The sequence below is a fragment of the Spermophilus citellus genome, assembly GCF_964194105.1.
Source record: "Spermophilus citellus genome assembly, chromosome: 3".
In the NCBI taxonomy this organism is placed as follows: Eukaryota; Metazoa; Chordata; class Mammalia; order Rodentia; family Sciuridae; genus Spermophilus; species Spermophilus citellus.
In genome coordinates, this window is record NC_138184.1 from 83,041,527 (window position 1) to 83,066,791 (window position 25,265).

The following is a 25,265-nucleotide window of genomic DNA, read 5'->3' on the forward strand; positions in this document are numbered from 1 at the left end:
CAACAAGCACTTCTTGAAAACAGTTTGTTCCAGGAACTAACCAACTGATACATTCCATTCTAGGGAGTGGCTGAAAACAAAGAACTGGGTCTCCGCCCAAGAATTAGGCTCATGCCCACACAAGGCAGCACAGCAAAATAGCTCACCACACCCATTTGGGGCCCAGCAGTTTCCAAAATGCTACTCATGGCAATGCAGAATGGGGCCAGGCAAGACATTTTTCCCAGCAGAGTTTTGGTACTTGGATTGAACCCAGGGGTGCATAGCCATTGAACCACACCCCCAGCCCTTTAGAGAAGGCCCTAAGTAAATTAGGGCCTCACCAAGTTGCTGAGGCTGGTTTTGACGTCGTGATCCTCCTATGTCAGCCTCCTGAGCCACTGGGATCACAAGTGTGTGCCATCACACCCAGCTCCAGCTCCAGTGGGTGAAGAACCACTTACTACATATGCCTGGCACAATTAGAAGCCTGTTTCAGTTGCCCATGTTGAAGATGGAGTTGTGCTACTCTTATATCCGCTAGAACTGGGCACATTTACCACCCAGAGCCTCAAAATGTCACCAGCTGATCAGTGGCCAGGCGGGATTTTCACGCCAGCCACCTGGCCCCTCAGCACTGAAGTCAAGCTGTCTAGCCAGAAGTGAGGAGCTCATAAGCGCTAGGGTGACATAAGATGCAGAGTGTTCACACGCAGGAGTGCTTGTTCCCGCTAGATTATCTAACAGGAATCACCAGGTGTTGAGACTGATGACATGTTTAAGCACATGTTAAGATAAAGGTAAGGCCTAGTGGACCTACTGGAGGACTGACATGTCCCTGATGAACTAGGACGCTTCCTCATTTGTAGGTTCCAGTTTCTATGCAGCTTCTCAGACTGTGGTAGTTGTTCCGTGCATATATGACCACGGTGGCTACTGGGATCTGTGCCTGCCCTGGGGTATTGTGGGCTATTCTTGCTACCTTCAACCAGGAGGTAGCCCAGTGTCTCTCTGGCCACCCGAGAGACCACAGACAGAACATTAACAAGCACTTTCTATTACTGGGGTCAAGAGTAGGACAAGAAGATACCTTAAAAATAAATGGGATTTTCTTCCATGAAACGGAAGAGTATTTGTCAAACTTCTGAAGTGAATCTTCCTGCCCAGATGGGGAAACACCATCAGGTGGTTTTATAGATCCTCCCGGCTCTAACATTTCATGACGCTGATCATTGGATCAAAATTCTTCACGTGAGGGAAAGAGCCGCTTTCAAACTCATTAGGCAGCCATAGCGCAGTTCAGCTTTATATAAACATAAACTAGTAAGATCCTAGAGAAAGCAGCCCAGGTCTCACTTGACTCAGCCAAGAGAGCAAGACTGAGGACAGAGCCACCTCCTGGGGCTTTCATTCAATATGGAATCACCCTTTGCACCTTGCAACCCTGGCAGCGCCCTTCGGACTGTACGCCCTATGAACTGCGCCTAGCTGGACCCAAGTTCATTATCAGCAGTATCTACTGTATACAGTTGAAAATGGATCCTGCAGATGGGGGACAGCTGTTTGTACTTAGCAGTAAGTGTCCCTGCAAGGCCAGTGGCTTCCGCCAAAGGCATTGTTCTCTGTAAAGCATCCATCTCTCAAAGACTCCCTAAATCAGGGCCAGATGTCCACATGCAACTCACGTTTCTCTGAAGATTCTACTTTCTGGAAAAAAAAATTAGACGAAGTATCATATGCACAGCGGCAGATGCAGCCCTGAGAAGATGGGTCAAGTTCTAGGTGTGTGCTAGGAACAGTGGGGGGACACATTGGCATGGACCAGGTCAATCCAAACAAGCCTGCGATAGCCGTTTTCATAGCTGTAGAATGGGTGTACCAAGATCAGAGATTGGGCCAATGGTTCTGAAGTTCTAGAGCCATTACTGCAGCGTGTGCCCATCCTTGGGCCAGTTAGCCCTTAAGTGTCATTTCTTGTTCTTCAACCCCAATAGTAATAAGGCTTTCCATATTTAGCTGGGTAGATTCGAGCACCCAGTAGGGTTCATATAGCCATGTATATTTCTTTGCTGAAGTTCTAGCAAATGGGACTGTGGTGGATGCAAGTTTAGGTCTTAAGGGGGTACCTCCTTTTATTGAGCCCTTTTACCATATTATTAGCCAAAACCCAGACAATGGTTGGAGCCTCAGCTATCTGGAAACTGTCTCCTTGGAATGGACACCTTCCTTAACAGGGTCCCTGTGTCCTGGACCATCATGCCTGCCCTTACATGGACTGCCTCTGGATTTTGAACAAAGCAGATTGGTTAGTTCAGGCTGCTGTTCTTACAGGTTTGCCAGTGATGACCAGCTACACCTAATGTGAGGCGATTACCACCTCATTATTAAATGCACCCGAAATAAAGAGTGCCTGTCATTAGAGACCCTCTTCGGGTTCTTTGTCAGCCACTTTCCACTAGACTGGGTGAAACAGTGTTAAGGGGATCCTGTAATTCTGAACACAGAGAATTAGGGAGCTTGCCTGGACTCTCGAGTTCTAGCATGTCTTGGCTGGGCCATGCCTCAGTAGAGGGGGAAGACTCCTGGATTTTTACATCCTCATTTAGAGGCTAGATGGGGAGGTACACAGTAAGTCCTGCTAGGAGTGCTCAAGTGGACAGCCGTTGAGTCCATGTGTACTTAGGCAAGAGTGGCCCTTTGTTTAGGTTCAAGAGCTCCGTAGGCAGGTGAGTCGTCTGGATGAACCCGAACCTTGCAACTGTTTCATGATGCTTGTCTGCTGGTGGAGCTCCCAACCATGCTGCAGGCTGACCCTCGACCAACTTCAGGCTCGGTCACCAACAGTCCTGTAGTCGGAAATCCTTCAAGTGACCGTGTACCAGTGCTTTCCAGCACACCAATGCTGGGAGTGGCATTTCTGAAGCCAATTTGCCAAGGGGGGCAAGGTATTGGGAAAGAGGCATTGAGGGTTTCTTGGCCGCGAGATGCCATTTGGGGGAACTAGCAGTGTTCTCCAAGGAACAGGGACAAGTTAGGAGCAGAGCTACTGCGATTCCTGGTCAACCCCGAGTCTAAGCAGACCACAGGGCTTTGAAGTCGAGGAAGTAGCAGACCCACCATGAGAGCGCTCAAATGCAATTGGTTAGGGAATGAATGGCTCAGGTGTCACAGTGGATTGCTCTTACTTTGGTCCTTGACACCCAACCTTGCTCCCCTTTATAGGCAGGCAGTTCATCAGACGTTTGAGTAGACAGCTCCATGGGCCCCATTTCTCCATCTGTAAGTGTTCCCACCAGAAAGGAGCAGTGCAACTCCCAGGTAGGAGTTACAGATCAGGTAGCATGAGAGCCTAGTTCATGTGCTTTGTAGATAGCCTGTCTTAGTGACCACCCCTCCATCTTATAGGGGATGAGCACTTAGGAGTTAATACCTTATCTGAAGTCATGGGAGTCAAAGTTTAAGATTTTCCATGTTAAGGGAAAAAGAAAGCCAAGCACATCTCAACATTGAGATAACAGCCAATGTACAAAACTGATAAGGACATTAGCTCATAGTCGTGCTCTCAATGAGGAGATGCAAAATTCTTCAATACTTGAAAAAAATCTAAGATCAGAGACTATGTAGTTGGTTTCACTCTAGGGATACAAGGATGGTTCAACATTGAAGATTAATATGATATAGCATATATGTGAAATCAGGGGGAGTCACAGGATCTCAGATGCAGAAGATGCTTTTGAAAAGATTTGACATCACTTCATAGATTGTCTATACCTAGCTTCTTTAGGACTGCTATTATGTTGAGGTATAATCTATCCATCACAAATGGGAAACAAAGTATTTCCTGTGAATATCAGGAGTGAGTAGCATCTCCCTTCTTATTCAGCACAGTACTCAAAGTTTTAGACAGTAACCTGGAAAGAAATAAATGGGATACAAACAGGAAAAGTCAAGTTATCCCTGCTTGTAGGTAGGATTCTATACATGGACTCCAGAGGACTCCACCCAAGACTTCAAATTCAGCAGAGTAGCAAAAAACAGGGATAAATAACCAAGGTGGTGAGAGGTCAGTATCATAGAAGTTATCAAGAATAGGAGGAAGAAACTCAAGACACCCCTAGGATATAAGCTTCTCCAAAATTGTGACAGGAAGTCTTATTTCAATGTCTGTTGACAACTGTGGTCTAGAGACTGAATGGGATCTAGATATCTAACATTCTACACTTAAAAGAAAAAATACCCCAAATCATGTGGAAGGCTAGAAGTCCCCCCCCCAAAATCTAAAGCAACCCTGAGCAGAAGAATACTAAAGGCATCGATACCCAATTTCATATTGTACTACAGAGCCATAGCAATAAGACAGTATGGTACTGGCACAAAACCAGTCATGTAGACAAGTGGAGTATGTAGAGCACCTTAATAAACCCACACTTCTGTAGCCATCAACCCTCCACAAAGGTACCAAGACAAGTGTCAGAATGGCCTCTTCTAGTGAGGTTAAAACTAAATACAAAGATGGACGCTAGACTCCTTCCCAAACTAAACCAAAGGTGGATCAGAGACCTTGATGCAAGACCTGAGACTTTCAAACTACAGGAACACCAAGATAGGCACAGGCAGCGATTTCTCAAATAGGATGAAAGAATCAAAGATGGATCGAGGTGCTTCTGCACAGCCAGAGAGCGAGGAGAACATGCAGGATAGAAAAGTCTTTGCTAGCTATTCACCTGACAAAGGGTTCAGATCTAGAATATGCAAACAAGCAGTCCAGTCAGTAAGTAGGCAAGTGATCTGAACGGACTTCAGAAGTAGTTTGAGTGTCTAATGTGGAAAAGAATGCTCAGGTTTGACGAGGGAAATACAAGTCAAAGTTGAGATTCCATCTTATCCCAGTCAGAATGGCTGTTGTCAAGAGAATGCTCAACGGGGAAGAGGGGACCTTTATATACCACTGGTGGGTGCCGAAGTCTTGCTAGGCACAAACCACAAGCCACTGAAGCAGAAACAAACTTTACTTTTGAACTGCAAGAATACACTTCACACACGCTCCCGGGGAATTCTCCCAAACTCCACACAGCTCCTCCAGGAACTGGCCACCAGAAATATCTCCTCCGGAAATTCCTCCTCCTGCACTTCCCCAACCAATGGGAACTCTCGGGGAATCCCCGGGAATCCCCATGAGAACTCCCAAGTAACGTGAGAACTCAAAAAGTAGCAGCCAAGGCACATAGTAATGCCCTGCCTGTCAACCAATACTGTTGGCAAAATGCCAGGGGCCATACAGACTCAGCATGGCTCTCAGCAGGTGGGAATGTTAGCTAGCACAGCCTCTGGAAGAAAGCAAGTTCTTCAAGTTGAGAGTGGTTGTATCATGATGCAGCTATTCCGCGTCTGGGTATGTTCTTAGAGTAAACAAAATTAGCATACAGGAGAGAGCTGTATACCCATGTTTACCATGTCACTATTCACAATAGCTACGTTGTAGAATTGGCCTAGGTGCTCATTGACAGATAAGAAAATGCATGTGTGCACACACCAAATGGGAGATGTCATAAAAAGTTGTGTCATTTGCAGAAAAGTGACTAGAACTAGGTCATGATGCTGAGCGAGATAGAACACCTGGTACGTGTCTTTGGCTTATGTGGAAGAAACTGACACAGTGTAGGAGGGGGGCCAATGGGGAAGGAGACCAGGAGGTAAGGAGAGGCAGGAGTAGGTGTGATTGGCACATGATATGCACGTCTATGGGGATGTCAGTGGACAGATAGCCAGGGGCTGGACGCAACTAGGTGATGGCACCCTTGCCCAACACGTGTGCGGTCTGGTTCCCATTCCCGGCACTGGGGGAAAAGGCTCAGTTTTAATAGGGGATGAGCAAGACTTCAGTACCAGAGAAGGGCAGCTATGGCAGGGCTAGCCTGGGGAATGGGGTTGAAGGTGGCCACCGGGGAGACCAGCTATGTCTAATCCTGCTCTAATGTCCAGCACAACCAACTCTGGACAGCAAGGGGGTAACAGCCTTAAATGGAGATGAGGACAGGATTCCGTTCAGCCCCGAGTACGTTTTTAAACACGAACGTACACTCTCTAAGTTTTGCCAGTGGCTTCATGGGATCTTTTACTTGGGATTACTGCTTTAGGACCTTGGTGTCTTTCACTATAAAATCTGCAATGGAGACAAGTCTTGGCACTCGCCCTTACAGGGGAGAACTCGGGCAGCATCCTTGACATCATGGTGGGGACTTCTTGGGACAGTTCTTGGTGTGTTCACAGCAGTGTGGTTCTGTATGGAGCCAAGTTGTCTGTGAACAACGTGAACTTCATGGTCCTAGGTCGAGAGCGAATTCATTCTGCTTGGGTGTGGTTTTTTGTTTTTTCTTTTCTGGGTGGGGAACAAGTTGTTACCTTCTGAGCTGTCACCATTTCCCCATCCACTCTTCCCCTCCATTCCACACCCTTCATAGGGCCTCAGGTGGCTGACCTCTGTATTGACAGAGGGTGGGGACAAGCCAGCTCTGGACTTCAAGGATTGGTGGGGGGGTCTCTGCAGTTCCTGGGGCCTGCCCCTGCTGTCCCCCAGTCAGTACCCTGGAGAGCCAGATCAATGCATTACATTGTCGTACATGCCATAGGGATCAAGAACGGAGTGTCCTGGGAGCTGAGATGAGCTTCCTGGTCACCAGGATTCAACCTGTTGCCAGCAGAGGAGTAAGAGACCTCAGTGAGCCCTAGAAAGGGAGAGACGTGCTGTCTGAGAACACAAGAAATGGGCTGGGTCACTGCTGCATGTGACTTCTGTTGCTGCTGAAGCCTTGGGCAGTATTACTGGACAAGAAAGTCAGGACAGACTGACCATTTCCCTGCACACCCAGCCTGCAATGCCCAGACCATTTGGGAGTAGAACAAGGCCAACCATCAACCCTGGACAGGTGAATGCAGCCACAGCACGAGGGACAAAAGGACAGCCACAAGTCTGATGGTCCCACCCGCTTCTCGCTCTGCAACATGCAGGACCCTGGCACTGCCTGCCATGGCGTATGAGGAGTTCTGCATCCCTCTCTGTATCCGCATCGGACACCCTCACTGGGCAGATGGCCACAGGGGCCTCCTGTGTCAGCCCTGAGGCCGTTTACTCCTGGTCCTTGGGTGCCTTGGTGCAGGGGGGTGAGCACACACGTGCGACCTTCCCACAGCCACCTGCAGAAAACACACTCATTTCCCACCTGTTGGCAAGGCACTGACAGCAGAGTCACAGTTGCAGGTGTAGAAAGGCTGCAGGGGAGAAGCAATTTCCCAGCCCCAAGCTGCTGCCGAAGGAGAAACTGAACACTTGCTTGTAACTCCCCCACCCCAGGTCTCCTGGGTACTAATCCAAGTAGGCACTTGGGCTCAATGGTGAGAAGATTGTCCCCCTAGCAGAGGGGGACGATAATGAGTTTCTTATCTAGGGACAGATCTGGGTTCTTGGCGGGGGGCGGGGGGCACTGTCAACCACTCATGGAACTACGGATTGCACCTATGACCAATCCCATTTGGGATTGGTCAGCTGGGTACTGGAGTTTGATTTCTTCAGATCTACACCAATAGGCACAAACCCGTCACGATGTCCCCATCTGCTCTTCCTTTCCATGCCCTTCACAGGGCCTTAGGAGGTCGACCTCGTGAGCTGCCTCCATCTATCTTCTTGTCCCCCCCCCATTTGATCATCAGGAATCAAGACTTATGACAGGAAAGTCTGAGATCTATCCCCCAGTTCTTTTTCTAGCCTTCAGTTTTGGCAGGGACACAGGACATTCTCCTGTCCTTGCAGTTAGAGCTCTTGCTGGAGTCAGCCTAGGGTGGCATTACTCCCTGGGGTGCCAGCCCTGGAGTCTGCCACTCTGCAAGTTCCTCAGTCACTGCTTGTGTACCTGCTCGTGGTCCATTCACTATGTTGTCATCAGTTAACCCCTGAACAAGGCAGGCACTTCTCAGGACCCTGGACTGGTATGTTTACTCAGGTCAGGTGTATAGCTCATGGGACCCCTAACAAAAGGGGACGTGGGCCTCTTGCTCAAGAGATAACATTGAGACACCAAGACAAGCAAAGGTTCCTTTGTGACTACATGGGTTTCATGTCCATGCTGTGGCCTTGCACTCGAGGTGAGGGTCCCCATATCAGCCCAAGGCCAATCAGTGTAGCAACATGTGCAGGGTGGCCCCAGGCTCCACCAAGACCTTGGTAAGACCCACCAGGTGTAGTTGGGATTCCTTACCCGAGACTACCAGAGCTTATGAATTGACCTGAGAGCCAAGATCTACCTGGTAGTCAGCTCACCTCACTCAAGGTGGTTTGAAGAAAAAAAAAAAAAGAAGCCATATGCCCCTTCTACAGCAGAAGGATTTCTCAGATTCACTGACAGCAGCGACCTTGGTGGTAATGGCCAACACCATCCAGCTACGAGCTTTCTCTGCTTACGCTAGACCATGCTGAGCACTCAGTAGACATTCCAGGTTTATCCTGGCTGGAAAGGGTAGTTCCATTATACCCGGCAGGAAAACCAAGGAGTGAGGGGGAGTGATGTGCGTGGTTTTGTACAGGCTAAAGTGCAGCCTCTACACAGCAACCCAGAATAAAAAGCCTTGCATAGCAGCTCTTTCAGTTTGAAAGAAGCATTTTATATACCACATACCAAGTCCTTATAGCTGAGGATTGTGTTGTGGCAATTTTTAAACACCTCCTGGGTCTGCTGGGAGGGGTCCCAGCTACGAGGTCTGCAGGCCACCCTGTGTTTGCATCATGGCCTGGTCTCTCCACTCAGCTCCCAACCAGCAACTCCACAACAGAGCTTCAGCCTGCCCAGCAATCTGGTGTACCTCCCACTCAGATTCCTTCCCTTCCGACCCACATCAAGACCCGAGGCTCTCCCGGCTTCCTCCAGCATTTCCCCCGACATGTTAACCTCTCAACAGGTCAAATCCTGTCCTAGGATCTAGATCAAGATGATCCTTGAGAACAAGACTCAGAGACCAAGCGTCTATCCAAGGCCACAGAGCAAGAGGGTAGTTCAGAATCTGGAGCCTGTGGTTCTCATTGCTGTAGTCAGAGTAGTTCTAACTTAACCTCAAGCCACAATATGATGTCCAGGCAAGAATTCAGTGCTATGCCCGACTAGACCTAGTCCTCTAGGTCCTGGGATGCTTAAGTTCTAGAACCGAGAGATGTGGTCGTTCATGCAGAGTGGTAACCGAGGGCTCTCATGTCAGCTTCTCCACTCCAGGTGCACAGGTGTGTCGAGACTTTTGTCTGATGAGGCCTGTGCTGCTCAGGAGTCTGTCGAGTAGCCTTTGTCAGTGCTATCATCTCATGACCTGCGAGTTCTGCAGAAGATGCCTGGCCCAGTCTTCACACTCTGCATGGCCATAGAGGCAACCGAGTTTTTATCCATTTGCAAGTCTGGAACTGGTATAGGCTTTTGGTGTTCTCGTGTAGACTTTGTCACAAGTTTAATTTACTGACTTTTCTCCTGGTGTCCAGGACAGTTGGGCTGTTCAACCTTCAAGCATTTCCTGGCACATAATTGGGGAGCACCTAATGTAACAGGGGTTCATGGGCAACAGTCTCTTACTTTTCCCTAATCCTTTGTGAACAGGAAGCCCGCTTTTAGGTTCTTGTTAACTGACTTCCTGCAATGAGTCCATCAATGTTTCCCAGAGAGGGGATGCCTCTGAATGAGGACCCCATGCTGAGCATGCATTCATGCCTGTTATCCAACTGTCCCCCTTTCCCTCCTCAAAGCTCTTTGTACTCCGAGACTCCAAGATGGGAGGAAACTTTACACCAAGTTTTTCTTCAAAAGCCAGTTTTGAATAGAACTTTCTCCCAGCTTTAGTCTCCCAGATTTTCCAATCCAGCATCAAGCAGCATAGACCTGTCACCCTGGGAGGGTCAGCAGAGCCAGCCAGGAGCAGCATCCATCCCCGGGCAGCTGGCATTCAGCTGGGAGAGGGACTTGACTGCTTTGGGCTGCGACTGTGGTCAGGACTCTAGCAACATCCCAGCAGCAGTTGAGATCCTTCATATCAGGCGTTTCTCTTCCTCACTCCCCCTGTGGTTGGCCTTGCCAGCGTAGAGACATTTGTTAGAAGGAAAAGGTCTCTGGATTTGGCACAGGGGTGAGGGGATCTATCAGTCCAATCTGGAGTCCAGTACACACCAGGGTTCTTCAGTGTCCACTTAGTGCTTAAATAGCCATTTGGATCTTTATTTAATCCTTTGAGTTCTGGTGAGTGATGAGATTCGGAGAGCTAAAGGCCAGTGCCCAGAAGGTTGGGAGTTTGCTCCAACTCTTCTCCCAATTGCTCTTCCCTCTGGAGTGGGCAAACTCAGTTTGAATACCCAAGTCCCCAGACGTCACCATCTGACTGTAAAGACTATGGCTGACGGGTATGCAAAGGAAGAAGTGGTAGTCCGTCATCCCCGAGTAGCTCACACGTAAGATTGATAAGACATGGCTGTGTAATGCTTCTTGACAGTTGAAACTGGTTTGTCCAAGATCAGGTAGATGGGATCCCATCCCCCAGGTACAAGCCTTTCATTGTCTTGCAAGATGGGTGGAGCAAGAGGGAACTGGGTGGATTTACACAGTGGAGGACATCATTCCCTTCCAGATAGTCAAAATCTGAAGGGGAGGCATGGTCTTTTAGGTACCTTAAGTCTTCTCCAGTTGGTGTTGGGTCCACAGCACCCTCGGGTCCCATAGGTTTAAGCCTTTGGTATTTCAGTCCTGCCACTCTAAAATTTCCCCTCTTTTTTCATTTTGTCACCATTGCAAACTTGCCACCTTTTAAGTAGAAGCTCCAAGCACCTGAGCATGAAGATGCCAAGAATAAGGGCCCCTGGGTTGGAGGTGGAGTTGTCCGAGGAGCTCCCCTAGATACAGAAGGGCCTCACAGGGAGCAGCCCCTTGTGTCAGGAGGGACTTTGTTGGTTCGTCTGGGTAGATGCCTGGAAAGGTGCTCACCCAGGACCTCAGACCCTCATGTTCCCTGAACATGCAGCATAGACTAGGGCACAGGAGGAGGTCAGCCTGGGATAGAACTGGAAGCTGCCTCCAAAAGCAACCCTAAGCTGATCCAAAAGTGAATCCCACCAGCAAGCACAGAGGCTTACCCTTTGCAAGAAAAGCTGGGGAGTTTTAAGTAAGGATGACTTTGCTTTATAGGTTAAGCTTAGGAGAATTTGATGTTCCCAAATTGATGTCTAAACCTAGAGCCAACTCCAATGAGGTCTAATGCTCCCTCGGGTCAAATGGGCATGAAAATTTTTCTACTCCTTGAGGGACTACATCTGATCAGAGATCAGGTTAGAGGACCACATGTGGTCAACATTCCTCAGACTGTTCAGGATCAAGCAGCAGAAAATTCCCTTAAAAAAAAAAAAATCAATATCCTACTGTCTATGGTCTTGGCCAAGACTTTACATAAGACTTGAAAACTAAGAACCTTAGTTGTAGGCAACTCCAACTTGTTTGTCCAACAGAATTTGAATTTAGTCTGGTTTATGAACCTGGTAAGTTTGTGTTGCCCTGTCCTGTGATTAAAATGTTAACAGGCGTTAGTAAGGCAAGACAGATGTCTTAAGTATTTAAGATGCAGGGCCCTTTGCTTTCTGGACCTTGAGTACGGCAATATTTAAGTTGTTTCTGTGCCAAAGTGAAAACCCTGGAGTATTGCCTATGCGTTTGAATCATTTCCATTTCTGTGGGTGATTTAAAAATAATTTAGAAATAAGGCAAGTATAGATTGGATGTTTATAATTATAGAAAACATCTGAATCTTCATAAGTAAATATTAATTGCCAACTTCAAGTACTCTTGGGTTCAAGTCTAAAAAGTTTGACTGTTCTGTAAGTTATGTAACACATGCCACAAAGATGTGATGTTTGACCACTTCTAGGTATGTTCTCTAGAAGAGAACTTGTAGAGTACATTATCTAACATGGGCCAATAGTTTGTAGGATGAGCTTTGGAAGACAAAATAGGACCCCAAATCATGTTTAATACTCGGATCCTCATACACAAGCTGTTGCTCTATGTGAGTTGTAATGAGTGGTCACCATCTTAGATGGCAGTTTGGGGGAAGTCTTTACTTTTCCAGGAAGGTCCATTTGTAAGTTATTCTAGGTACAGTTGGTAGCCCACCGGCCTAGCCCGTCCACGTGTATCAACACCAACAGCTCGAGAGACCAGAGGGAGTTGCCTGCTTCTCTGTGAAGGTGGGAAAGAGCAGTCCATCTTGCTCTGACTTAGATCAGATTCCAGAGTTGTTAAAATCATTTCCTGCAGGGAAACCTTGCCAAGATTCAGAAACAATTCTCAGCATTGTCACACTTCAATATGTCCCCTTCAAAACTCACGTGTTAAGCAATGCCACAATGTTCAGGTGAAGAGATTGGGTTATGAGCTCACTTCAGTGGACTCATCCATTTGAATGGACTAACCGGGCAATACTAACTGGGCAGGGGGTGGGGGTAACTGGAGGTGGATTGGCCCTGGGGGTGCAGCACCAGGACTCTGTCCCTGGGTCCTTTCCCACCTGCATGACCCAAGCATCTTTCCCTCCACCATCATGTCCTGCCTCACCTTGAGCCTAGAACAATGGGGTTGGCCAACCATGGACTGAGATCTTCGAACAGGCCAGTCAGTAGAGTTGACCTCCACGTTGTTCTTGTCAAGTACTTTGATAAGACAGAAAGCTGGTTAACATTCCCACGAGGCAAACTAGAAGAGTTGTGTATCAATCCTACCAAAAAGTGATCCACACCAGGAACAGCATCCCTGTGCATCATCACCAGATTCAGAGATCATGTACTTCTAGGAGGCCCAATCCTCCATCTCCTTTGTAACTACACAATGGCTGATTCATGTGAGACCTAACTTGACCTTCTAACATACTAGATTCTGCCCAGCTGGGGAACCATCAAGCATTCCCAAATAAGCAAGTCAAGCCCCTTACGATCCAGGGAGTTACAAGGGGGAACAGTAACAGCGTCATTTCAGACTGTCCCTTGCCCCCCTCCGTCTTATGCTCAGGGTAAGCCTTTCCTTAGGTTTATAGTTTGACCTCCTGTGGTCAAGTCCATCCACGTTCCAGAGGGAAGAGGACACCTTGGGAGGACCAAGGCCCCACCCAGCATGCGGGTTTCCCACCTCCTACTACCCACCCTCTCTTCCTTCCTATAGGAAGCTCTACATATGGACCGAACCCCTTCTGAGTCTTGAAATGGGGCAGTCTATCTTCAGAGTCAGACTCGACTTAAGCTTTCCTTTAGCCAACTCATCTTCAAGTTCTGGGTTGACCAGCGAGTGGTGTGGACATTCAACCCCAGAGGTAGCACGTTCCCTTCTGCCTCCATGCTTTATTCAGTTCTGGAAGGGCTATGGTGGTTTTTTCCAAGAGACCCAGGGCACCGACCAAGACTTCCTAGAGAACAAAGCAAATGCATTTAGAAGAGACAGTAATGGGCATGTTGGAGTCCTTTGCTGTTTCTGTAGCTGTGTTAGGCCGAGATACCAAATGGCTACAAAACAGTCTGAAGCGTCACAGGATCTCATCGTCACTCATGCAGTGGAGCCATCAAGTATAAAGCCATCACGCGCCCTCAGATCAATCACGGTGGGGCCTAGATGAGGATCCTGAGACCAACTTTCCAGGTAGTTCAGAAATTGAGTGAAGTTGACAGATTTCGCAAGTGGAGGCATTTTAAGAACAGGCCTGTCCCCGCCCTTTAAAGGGAGAGACATGCTTTGGCTCCTTTTATACAGTTGCTGGTTCATGCAAGTAGAGGCTTCACTTGGCCTTCTCATGAACTAGACTTTCCCCAGCTGGGGAACCAGCAAGCATTCCCAAATAAGCAAGATCAAGGGAGTTACAATGGGGAACAGTATCAGGGTCATTTCAAACTGTCCCTTGCCCCCCTCCGTGCCATCCCGTTATCGGAGGCCTGTGTGCAAGGAACTCCACAGACCTCAAGGAGGAGGCTCTACCCCTTTCCCTAGGTGATGGGTTCTGCCCACCGGTGGGCTATATGGGTCATTTCAGCTCCCAGGAGGACAGTCTTCCCTGGACACTCTTGCTCTTGGCTTGTGCGGGGGACAGGGATAGTGTCACATAGGAATCAACACAGGCAGCATTGATGAAGACCCTGGACTCAGAACCCCACTGGCCTAGGATTGAGAGGCTCAGTAGGACTCGGATTTGAGTCGGGCTGTGCTCAGACTGTCAACCTGGTGGGCTGAAAGTAAGGGCGTCTGTTACTAGAGGCCTCCCTGGCCATCACTGGCACGCCTGGTCACTGACCAGGGGAGCCCATGTTAGTAGAGCCGATTCTGGGTGGAGGTCAAACCCTTGAAGTGGGCCAAGCTAGGGCTTGGGAGTGGGGGCTGACACCCCATCTCCAGATCCAGCACATCTCCAGCAGCCCGTGGGCAACCCATTCCTGCGTGAGCCGTTGTTGGTTTCCAGCAACTTCATTGACCAACTCGGTGCTGGCAATTCCGAGATATTCTGTCCACCCCCCATTTCTCTGGGCTCACAGCCTTTCTGTCCAGTCTCAACTGTGGCCACAAGGGCCCGCTTCCAGTTGTCTTCTGGAATGCTCCCTTCTCCACAAGGAGGCTCAACCCCACGTGCTCACTCCCAGTTCAGCGTCCACCTGGGAGTTGTCTGGTATCTTAAGTCAGAGCCCACGCGCTCAGACCCCAAGTACACTCATCTCTCAAGGGACTATCACCCATCAGGTAGGGCGGGCATAGTGATGCTACCATGACAGGTCGTCTTACAGGAGCCAAGGTTCAGGTTCTAACCAGTTGTTACTGTTCAAGTGTCCTAGGACGGTCACTGCAGAGCAGTAGCTGAGGGTCTCTACACAGCTGTGTGGTTCTGGATAGGTGGGGGAAAGACGACCAAGGCTTTGGATACTGCCAGACTCCATGTCTGGAACCAGTATGCAGTCCCATCAACTAGGGACTATGGATTGATTCATTTCCTCCAAGGGCCCCGAGGAAGGTAGGTGACCAAGACGAGTGTCATAAGGCTAAGCAGCACATGATGGGTCAACTCAAGCCTTTGATATGCCATTCAGCCTTGGATGGCTTGTCCCTTAAGATCAGTGACTACTCAAGTTAGTTTATCAGAGCCAGGAATCTCGTCCCCCTGGAGACTCGGCTAGCATAGTAGGCCAGAAAGTAGAATATAGATCAAGAGTGTCGCGCCAGGCTGAGCTTGAGCTTGGTGTGGGTAAATACCTCAATCCCCAGCCTCCAATTCCTCATTCCAGCAGTTCCAATGCTAAGGCCCTCCTGTTTGAGCTGCTGTAGGTTCCTGAGACCTTCCATTAAGCCAGTCCCACTGGGAGCAGCCGAGCCCATGACCTGCTCCCCAGAGCGGCTTTTTAACCACATCGCTCCATTCACCATGGGGGAGGCCCAAGACCCTTGAAACGGACATGCCTGCAGAGGTCTGAGAACTGACAAGCTCAAGTCTGACTCGAGCAGGTGGAGCTCTTGGCAGTGGGAGGAAGAGGTCTGAGGACTAGAGGGAGAAAGGGAGCCATGTCCTTGGAAGGACCTCAGGAGGGGTCCATCTGAGCCCTGGGGCTGAGTGTTCCCAGTTAAAGTCCACAAATCCCTCACGACCACAGTGAGGACATTCTGTATCAGAGAAGTCCCTTCAGTGTCCCAGCACAGGTCTGTCCACCCCATTCCCCTTCAGAGCCATGACCCTGGTACGTCACACTGGGTGTCCACTCCAGCCTCACGTTGTAGCTTGCCTTAGTCAGCCTTTTCATCACCGCGACCAAAACCCAAGGCAAGAACTTAGGATTTAGGGCGACTTGTGGCTTCAGAGGCCTCAGCCCATGCTTAGACGAGTCCCTTGCTTGGAGCCTCAGGTGCGGCAGAACATGGCGGCAGGTGTGGGGGAGGAGAGGCCCTCACTGCAGAAGCAGAGGCCAGTCAGGGACAGTACAAAGGCACATCTTCAAAGGCCCACTTCCTCCATCCACACGGCCTGCCTACAGTTACCACCCGGACAGCAATCCTCAAGTTATTCCTTGGTTCAGTGGATTAGCCTACAGATTAGGTTACAGCTCTCATGGTCATTTGACCTCTGCACATTGATTGCCCCCATGAGGTTTTTTGGGGGGCAACACCTCATATCCAAAACCAAAACGGGTCCTTATCAACTTCCTTTGTCTTTAGATATAGGAGACCAAGTCCTGATGTTCTCTTCTAGGTTCTTAGTGACACCTAAGAAATGCTATCAGATGCTGGCTCCCGAGTCTCGGAGTTACCCCTAGTTGTGTTTAGTAGCTAGTTAGCCAGTGACAGCAGCCAGGCATCACACTGGGGTGTGCCCCTATCTTGGCCCTCACTCAGCCCTGGCCTGGGGGATCCTTCTGGCTCATGGCATCCCAAGTCTCCCAATAGCCTGTCCGCCTTTATGGTCCATTTTCCCTTTGGATTCAGTTTTGTCTTCTCTGTCTTTAAAGGCACAGGAACCCGTCCTCTTGTCAGCATGACTTCCACTAATGCCAATGTTCTTCCAGTTTTTTTTTTCTTTCCCCTTTCCTTTGACAGAGAGAGTAGAGTCAATTTAGCTCAGAAAGCTAGTGTCCCCATGAAGATGGCATTGGAAGCCGATGCAAACGCAGACTGCCTAGACAGTCAGGGCCTCAAAACAATAAGCTAGAGGAAGAATAAGCATGCTAGGCCAGGGGACCCTTCATCTCCCCACTACCAGAACCCTGCCACTGTTGGATCAGGATGTTTCCTCAGTCTGTGCACTCACCAGCTCTTCATCCCGACCGGCAGGCATTGGAAGCCGGTTTTCCACAGGAGCAGCACAACTTTGAAACCCAAGTTGGGGGTCCCCTTCCCCTTCTTTCCTCCCTAGCAGCTTTGTGAACTTTGTAGAGCAGGCATTACAACCTTCTGCCTCCCTGTGTCAAGACAGAGCAGCCTGTTGTCCGTAATTGGTGCCAGGGGTGCATTGAGTCAGCACTTCAGACCACAATCAGGTGCCCAGCAGTGGAGGCCACCAATTTGCAGCTCCCCAGAATGTCCTTTCCACCATGTGACCAGGCTGCAGTCAGTGGTCAGGGCTTAAGTCATGCATTTGCACCTGACCAAGAACAGTTTCTAAGGAGCAAGTGATCCTAGAACGGAAGGAAGCTGTGTTCAGTTTAAGGTACCATGGCCACACTTGGTCACTTGGGTGGCCACTCTCACATTGAGACTGTATACAAGGCCACCAATTCTGCCTGAGACCAGAGATTGTGCCTTGTTAGTGGTTAGGTGATCACATGTTGCCAAGATCGAGTATTTGTCTAGTGTCATAAGACTCAGGTGGCATGGTGACAGGGAGTGCTTTCCAAGTCATCGTAGCCTTTAAGGCAGGAAACACAAAGGTAGAGACACTTTGATTTCTTACCAAAAGGGGCGGTAGGACTCCGGTGTCAGGTCAACAGTCATGATTTAGGACTACAGGGTCAGAGATCTGATGAGGTATGGAGACTGGAGGTCATGTATGCCCTTAACTGATTTGAAGAATGCCCCCATTTGACAGAGTCAAGAATGTCCATGAAAGTGTTTCAAGGTCATGTAGAGGCAAGACGAATACCCAGCCTCAGTTCCTAGCAAGCGTTAGGAGCAGCATCTCATTGCTATGGATACGAGTATGTGGTACCAGGACCGGTGCTCCAGGGCTAGAGAGACCAGAACTACCAAGTGCTGAGCATCTGTCCGGTGCCACTGACATGTCATCCCCGGGATGCTGTTCCCAGCCGAGCAGGGGTCCTAGGCGAAGTCTGATTAGATTAACATCTTGTTTTCTGGTCTTCACCAGCTCTCTGGAGGCTTTTCACCCTGGCCCCCATCCCGGTATCAGCTTTGGGCGGGTGGGTTGATATTAAGGGCTCTGATAAAGCTCCCTAAGTGGAAGCAAGCTGTAAACATTCCCATTGATGCCATTTGATTAGCCGGATGGGAAAATGCCTGAAGGTGGTTCTTGGTCAGGTGCAAAGGCATGACTTAAGCCCTGACTACTGACTGCAGCCTGGACACAGGGTGGAAAGGACATTCTAGGGAGCTGTAAGCTCAGTGGTGTCATCCCAGAGTGGCAGGCAAGGGTGTTACAGAGAGCTATTGAGAAGTGGGCAGAGACACCCCCCCCCCGCAGTCCCCCAGTGGAGTTATATAAAGCACCTGGCAATAGGTCTCTGTGGCATCGCATGTGCCATATGCCCGGGTGGCTGTGGGCATGGCGTCTGATAGACACATACAGCAGGGATGCACTGGTAATGCAAATAAGTTAATCACCTATGAGCGTGAGCAGGGATAAAGCCCTTGTGCAAATCCTGCCCCACATTCCAGAGCCACAGTTTTAACACTTTGGCTGTAAACCATTTGAGTAGCTTCCCTGTTAGTAGGTTGCTGTTTCTAAGTGCACATCTGTTAAGGACTAGGGTGCAGTGAGGATGCCCGGGAAGAATGAGGATTGGCTTCTCATTGGGCATGAGCCCAGGATGCTAAGGCCTGGGCCTTAAAGGCTCAAAGGAGGATTCGGTAAGGCCAGCCACTGAAGTTCAAGTTCAGGCAATCACCACAAGTTCAAGCATGTTCAAGGTAAAAGTACATCAATACCAAGATTCTGATTTCTTTGCCTCCTTGGCAAGCTCTGCCTATACAGACTTCTTGCAAGGAACACAACTTATGCAGATATCTTGCAAGGAACACTGCTTAGAGACATTTGTGCCCGATTTAGAACTTAATTCGAGGACATTGACAGGATAGAGACTGTATCGGGACAATTAACACTTGCCCATAGGACATGATTGGGTTCAAGGGCTCCTGGTGCCTTGGTTTCAAATCCCCTGGACAATTTCCTGGTTATGTTCTGTCTTTGGCTCCAATGACTATTGTGCTACTTAGTAGAGCATGCGTGTCCTTTTCAGAAGACTCTTTGGCAACACCAATATGGAACCTTCTTGAAGCCAGCACAAGTCCCTTCTGGAGATTCATGCCATAGAGGTGCCAGTTCCTGAGGGTATGTGTACAACAAGGTTTAGGGGCCAAAAGTCCGAGCAAAAGCAGACTGACTTTGGTTTAGTAGTAGGCAAGTTAAGAGCCATTGCACCCTAGTCAGCTGAGCCATCACCGGTCTGCTTAGTTTCCTTTATTAGGAAAGCCATCCAACTATGCTGTCTACAAGACAAGTCACAGGTGTGACATAACATTCTGACAGTGATCCAGACAAGTCAGACAAGTCCGATTGCAAAGGAAAGCTTGTCCGTAGTGAATAATGGAACAATGGGGACAGTCCTCCATGAGGATTAACCCTTCACCTCTGCGTGTCCCTAGTGAAAGCATCGAGGGGCCAGACAGAAACTCATGAAAGAGATACATGGTTTGAAACATGGACACCCTTCTATTAGCTGTTGGCAGACCCACAAGAAAGCCCATGAGGACAGTCGAGTGGAGCAGTCAACTTCATCTTCTGAAGACTTGCAGTTTGTTCTGCATAGCACACATTCATGTTCACCTGGGACAATCGCCAAGGTAGCCTACATCTTGGTCCATAGGATGGCCAGGCCCAGAGAAGGCAGCAGATGCCTTCTTGATGGCATTCATATGGGACATGAATCGTAGCTGACCCCCACCCCGAGCATATGCCCAGGGTTTGTGTCTATATAAAGCATCTGTTAGGACTTTAGGTATGATGCTCCCCCAACTGGGGCACAAATCAGGGTTCTCAAGATGAATGGCCACATCTAGTCATTGCCCTTGAGGAACATGCCCAGGTACATTGCCTGGTGCAAGGAAGGACCCCTGCTCCTGAGCTTGCACTGTATAGACACTTACAGGGATGACAGTGTTAAGTATCTTCCTGACCATTCCTCAGGAGATGCTAGGTACAAGACACCCACCTACTCACGACTCCTGTAGCTGAAACTGCCTGGATCCCACAGGCCAACCAAGACATGTCCTGTACCACATGACCTCACCCTCCTCAGCCAGCCATGGCCCAATCTGCTTGTCAACAGACCCGAGACCCTGGCACAGAGGAAGTTCCTGGACCAAGTTGAACTTGTGTGTGAATAAAACACAAGGCATCTCAAGGATAGAGGTTGAAAGCTTGTTTTCACTTAGAAAGCTCAAGGGATTCAAGCCCTGGGGATTCCAGGAAGCCAGGCCTGTGTCAAGCTGCTTCACTGGGTCCAGTTCCCCTGGGACCCTTGACACAATCCTTTCTATTTGCAATTCCATGCATATGTCTGTCCATAATGGAGCCCATTAACACACTTCTGTCATGTGCGACTCCCCTTATCTACAAAGGACTGCCATGTTGGGAACATGGAGGACACAGCCACCTTCCACCCTGTCAACCAGGCTGCAGAGTCAAGCAGGATGCACATGGAGATTAAAAATACGTCAAAAGACTGTTCACGTGAGTTGTTGCAAATTGCATTTTTGCAGCAATTTGGAATCTCAATGGGGAGAATGAAGCACCTTGACAGATTGAGATTCCTCAACCTGGCATGACTAGGAGATGTGAGTGGCAGTTTACTCGGGTTCCACGACTCCGCCTGGTTTCCCACCTCTGTGATAGGCATGCAGCATGGACCCTATGGTTCACTGGGAGATTCAGAGATCAGCAGCAAGTCCCTGCTGAGGGCACATTAGGTAGCCAAGAACCCAAGATGCACTTTACTAGCTCCGTCATCATCTCACAGAGTGTAACAAAGCCTGGTGTCCGACTTCAGGTCAATTTCAGCTCCGCCCACAAGACTGGCTTTGCTGTGAGGTGCTTTGAATACTGGTCGCTTCAACAAGAAGTAAGGGCACAAGTTAAGATCCTTATTCATCTTTTGAGCAACAAGGTATTGATCCTCAGTCTCCTTACTAAGGCCATTTCTTGCAGTTTCTTGGAAAGAATGCGATTGTAAGATAGTTTGGTTTAGCATTCAGAATGTAGACATCTAGGTCAGGGGTGGTAAGTCAATCCAAGTGTTCAGACACTTCAAGTGGTTTACCATCACATCATGACGTCTTACGGCAACCTTAGCATGGACCTAGACACGCACTGGTGTGTTTAGTCATGCCGAGACCAAGATTGTTACTTAAGGTATAGTGGTGTTCACAGTGAATTCGAGTGTTTAGCCAAGCTATACCCAAGACATTGGGTAAGCTTTGAGACTTGTCACTGACAGGTTGCGAGTTATATTCAGTGCATAGGTGTATCTCGTCTTCCCTTCCATGTTTGGTCTCCAAAGCTAATGGGGACCTTGCGGTGGACTGTGTATAACACAAGGACTTGTAGGTCACAGAGCACATCTGACTAGATGGATTGTCCCATTGTCCATAAAAACCAAAGGTCTAGGCAGCCGTAGTGGGTGGCCTCTGAAGGCCCTCAGGTTCTAGAGGAGCTGTCAAGATCACATCCCAGAGGCACACTGGGACAATTCTCAGTTGCATAAGTGAGTCCTTCCTGGGCAGTGCTAGTGGCTGCAGGCTCACCCATAAGGGAAGTTGGGGATGGGGTCGAGGGAGCACATTCAAGCCAGCATTGGGTTTAGTGCTTTTTGATTTTGACGTTCTCTATGTTGGAAGAGCTGACCATTGGGTATATGGGCAGGTACCAGGTACAGGACTCTGCCTACATGGCCAGCGCTAGAAGCCAAGGAGTGTCCGCAGGCTTCTGCCCGTGTTCACACCTGGCCTGGAGCAGCAGTCTGTGCCCTGCACGTGAGGTTTATGGAAACTCGAGTTTCCTAGTACCTGTTGAACAGTCCTGGCAGCACAGTTGGCCCTCCCACTGTCTCAGGTGTTTGAGCCATGCTTCAAGTAGTTGTGTGTCTACTGTCCAGCCCCCTCCTGGTCTGCTCTCAGCCCTTACTTGCCTGGGCCATGAAGGGCTTGGGTTTAAGGTCCCAGCAACAGAGCTTGGTGTCAGACGCAACTTAGTGCCACCCTCCTCCCCTGTAGAGCTAGATTTCTCCGATCAGCTGGAGGCCACAAGGACAGGCTGGGAATAGGACAGCAGTCATTCCAGATTTGACATTTCAAGGACAAGCAGGTGATGGGAAGTTTTTGCTCCAGGTTTAAGACTTGGGGCATGTAGAAGTGCTCTGCCTGCCATCATGGTAGGCTATGTGGTCTCCATGTTTAGAAGTCTCCCTTCAGAGCCTCATTCAACTTTTTTAAGCCCTCAGTGAGTGGCTCCCCTTACAAGAGCACCACCTATTTCCCAGTAAACATCTTTATTTCCCTTTAGGTAGATTTTTATTGCGTACAAACTATAGCGAGAAGTTGTACCCAAGTCACAAGTGCTCTTTGAGAGTGACCTTCAGCACTTGCAAATGGAATCCAGACCCCAGGAAGGGTTGGGGGTGTCAGTTTGCTTCCTTTACAAGCACAAACTGATGGTATTTGAAAGCCTGAGGATCCTTCCATGAAGGTAAAATCTCAGGCCAACTTAAGACTCAGACTTGGGATATGATTTTCAAGTCTTCAAATCTAGCTAGCACCTACTCAGTACTTGTCAATGGCCCATGCAGGATTCAGCAGATTGAGTGGTTCAACTCCCTAGTCTCTGCAGAACCCCGTCTAATTACAGGCAGCCACGTGTACAAGATCTTTAGGCAACAGAATAACCTGAATCTTCAAGTTAGACGGTCAGCCCAGAGTCGCCCCAATAGGAGCCTCAAATTCTCACTTGCATCTACCCAGTGTTCCCCCTCCCCACCTGTCCTTTGCTTCAACAAGCCTTAGAATGTGAGCAGCACTTGCATTAGTACCTTTGACTATTGGAAGGCGGGGCTACAGGAGAGGTTTGTGGTAACCCGAGAGGGACCTAATGCCCTATAACACAAGTTGTCACTGGGGTGCCAATAGTGACGTTTAAGCAGTGTTGAGGCATGATTGTCCAACCCTTTAAGTTTATACCAGTAACCTAGAAGTCAACCTCTTGCTAGGTACTTCCCCCCCACAAGGCTCATAGCCCTGTGGACAGTGCCACCCACTCTAGCTCAGAGGTCCCTAGATTCCAACCTCTAAGGAAAGAGAAGGCTCTGGAACATTTGCAGATGCCCATTTGCTGGCCTGTATCCCAGATGGGGAGGTTGAGAAATGCCTCTCCAGGAGCACCAAGGCCCTGGTCAGAAGGAAGAGGCTATCCTTGTTCTGGGGATGGCCAGAGACGCCACCTAAGGAGGTTCTGTACTGCCACCTTGGAGAACCAGGGCAAGGACTTAGGTCTTCCAGGTGCAGAGACTGTCATGCACAGTATACCTTAGTGAGGTGGAGAACTTGGGTGTGCTAGGTGCTCGAGGGAAGCCCACATTGGGGCTCATGTGCTCATTTCCCCTTCTTCCCTCAAAGGAAGCAACTGTCAACAATGGGTGTCATGGCATCCAAAGTCCCCAGTACCTGGGGGAAGGCTAGCCAAATACAGTCACATGTACACAATTGTTAGAGTGGTAACTGACACTAGCCTTGCCATTCAGTTGAGGGGGAGAGTCAAGTTCCCCCTAGAGAGAAGTTCCAAGCCCAAGTCACCCAGTATTCACTTGGGTGGACCATGTCCACCTCCATTCTTTAGAAAGGTAGAGGGTCAACCCAAGCCACACAAGGCATACAGGGTGTGCTTTTAGGAGCCACGATATTGGTCCACCAAGCAGGGCCTTTGTGTTTCATGAGCAAAAATAAGATGGCAACATCCTTACGATTTGCCAAGTTCCTTAGTTCAATTACTCCAGGGCTATCACCCCCTCCCTCCTGGGGCTGGGATGGAGGCAAGCTTTTTGGTTAGGAAACTGTTCCGTATCCTCTGCAGTGGGTTTTAGGAGAAGAAGAGACTCTGACTAGCTCAGAGTCCAAGATGGGTTGATGGGTCAGGGAAGGCCCCCATTTATTGGCCCATCTGTTGGGCAGGCCATCTGTCCCCATTAACTTGTGGGGGTTTATGGTTTTTAATCTCTTCCACATACGTGGTATATTCCACTCCACGGTTTTTGTAGCCCACGTACTTTCATGTTCCGTTTGCCTGAATTATGACCCAGGACACGTACATACTGCAGTACTCCCTCTTGCTTCCCCTAACAAGCAAACAAGCTTTTCCCTCCAAACACCAAGTGGTGCCAGGATCCAAATCCGGCATCAACCCAATGACGGTTGCTGGAGCCAAGTGAAATCTGACCCGAGGTCTGCACACCTACCCCTAGAAGGGAGCTCAGGGGAACTAATGTCCACCACACACATTTCAGAAGGAAGACAGCAGGATGGCTCTTCAACCCCAAAGCTATCTCATCTGAAGTACCAACTGGGAGCCTTTGTGTGTCTGCTTGGCAGTTCTTGGGGAGATGCTACAGCCAGACCCATCTTCCCCAGACCTCTATTTCACTACCTTGAGTTTCTAGCTAGTGTTTTTAAGACTCTTTTTCTAAGAATCAAGGTTTACTCCCTTAGGAGCATCTAGTGAACTTCTGAGGGGAAGCATACGTTAAGGTTTGACAGTGGGATGTCTTGCAGATCAAGGGCTTCTGTGTCTAGCCAAGACTGCAGGTCAGAACCTGAGCCCACGACTCCCGAGTTCTGCCCGCTCCGTACGCCGGCTTCAGTTTCCTTCATAGGTCATGTCACTACCCAATGTTTCAGTTGGGTCTTGCAAACTTTCTGCAAGCAAGGGCATTCTCTGCCACATCTTCAGCTCCTAGGAATCTGGTGCACAGGCCAATGCCCTTGGATGTCTCAGAAATGTCTACATCCACTCAAAGTCACTACCCATTGTGATATGGCAGCCAGAGAACAGTACCCCCCAAGGGCTGAATGACCTAAGTAAGCTGAATGACCTAAGAGAAGGTTGAAGGCGAGGAGGAAGTCTCCATGGAACTAAAGCCATTCACCCTCAAGGTGAAGAGGTTGACCCAGCTCAGATGCTCACCTGGAAGCCGACCACTGACAGAGGAAAGAGGCTTATTCCTCAAGAGGTTCTAAGACGTTAAGTGACAGAGGCTAAGAGCCATCGGGAACAAGGCCCAGACCCGAGCATGAATCCAGCATTCAGACCAGGTCTTAGGAGAACCTAGTTGCAAATAAGGACCCAGGAAGATATTGACCTCAGGTCAAGTGGTACTGCTTATAACCTCCCAAAACATTAATATGAAAGCCTAGGGCAACTTTGCCATCCTCCAACTTTCCCCTCTAACCTCTTATCCACCCTGAACTTCAGGGCATGCACTTCGGGCGAGA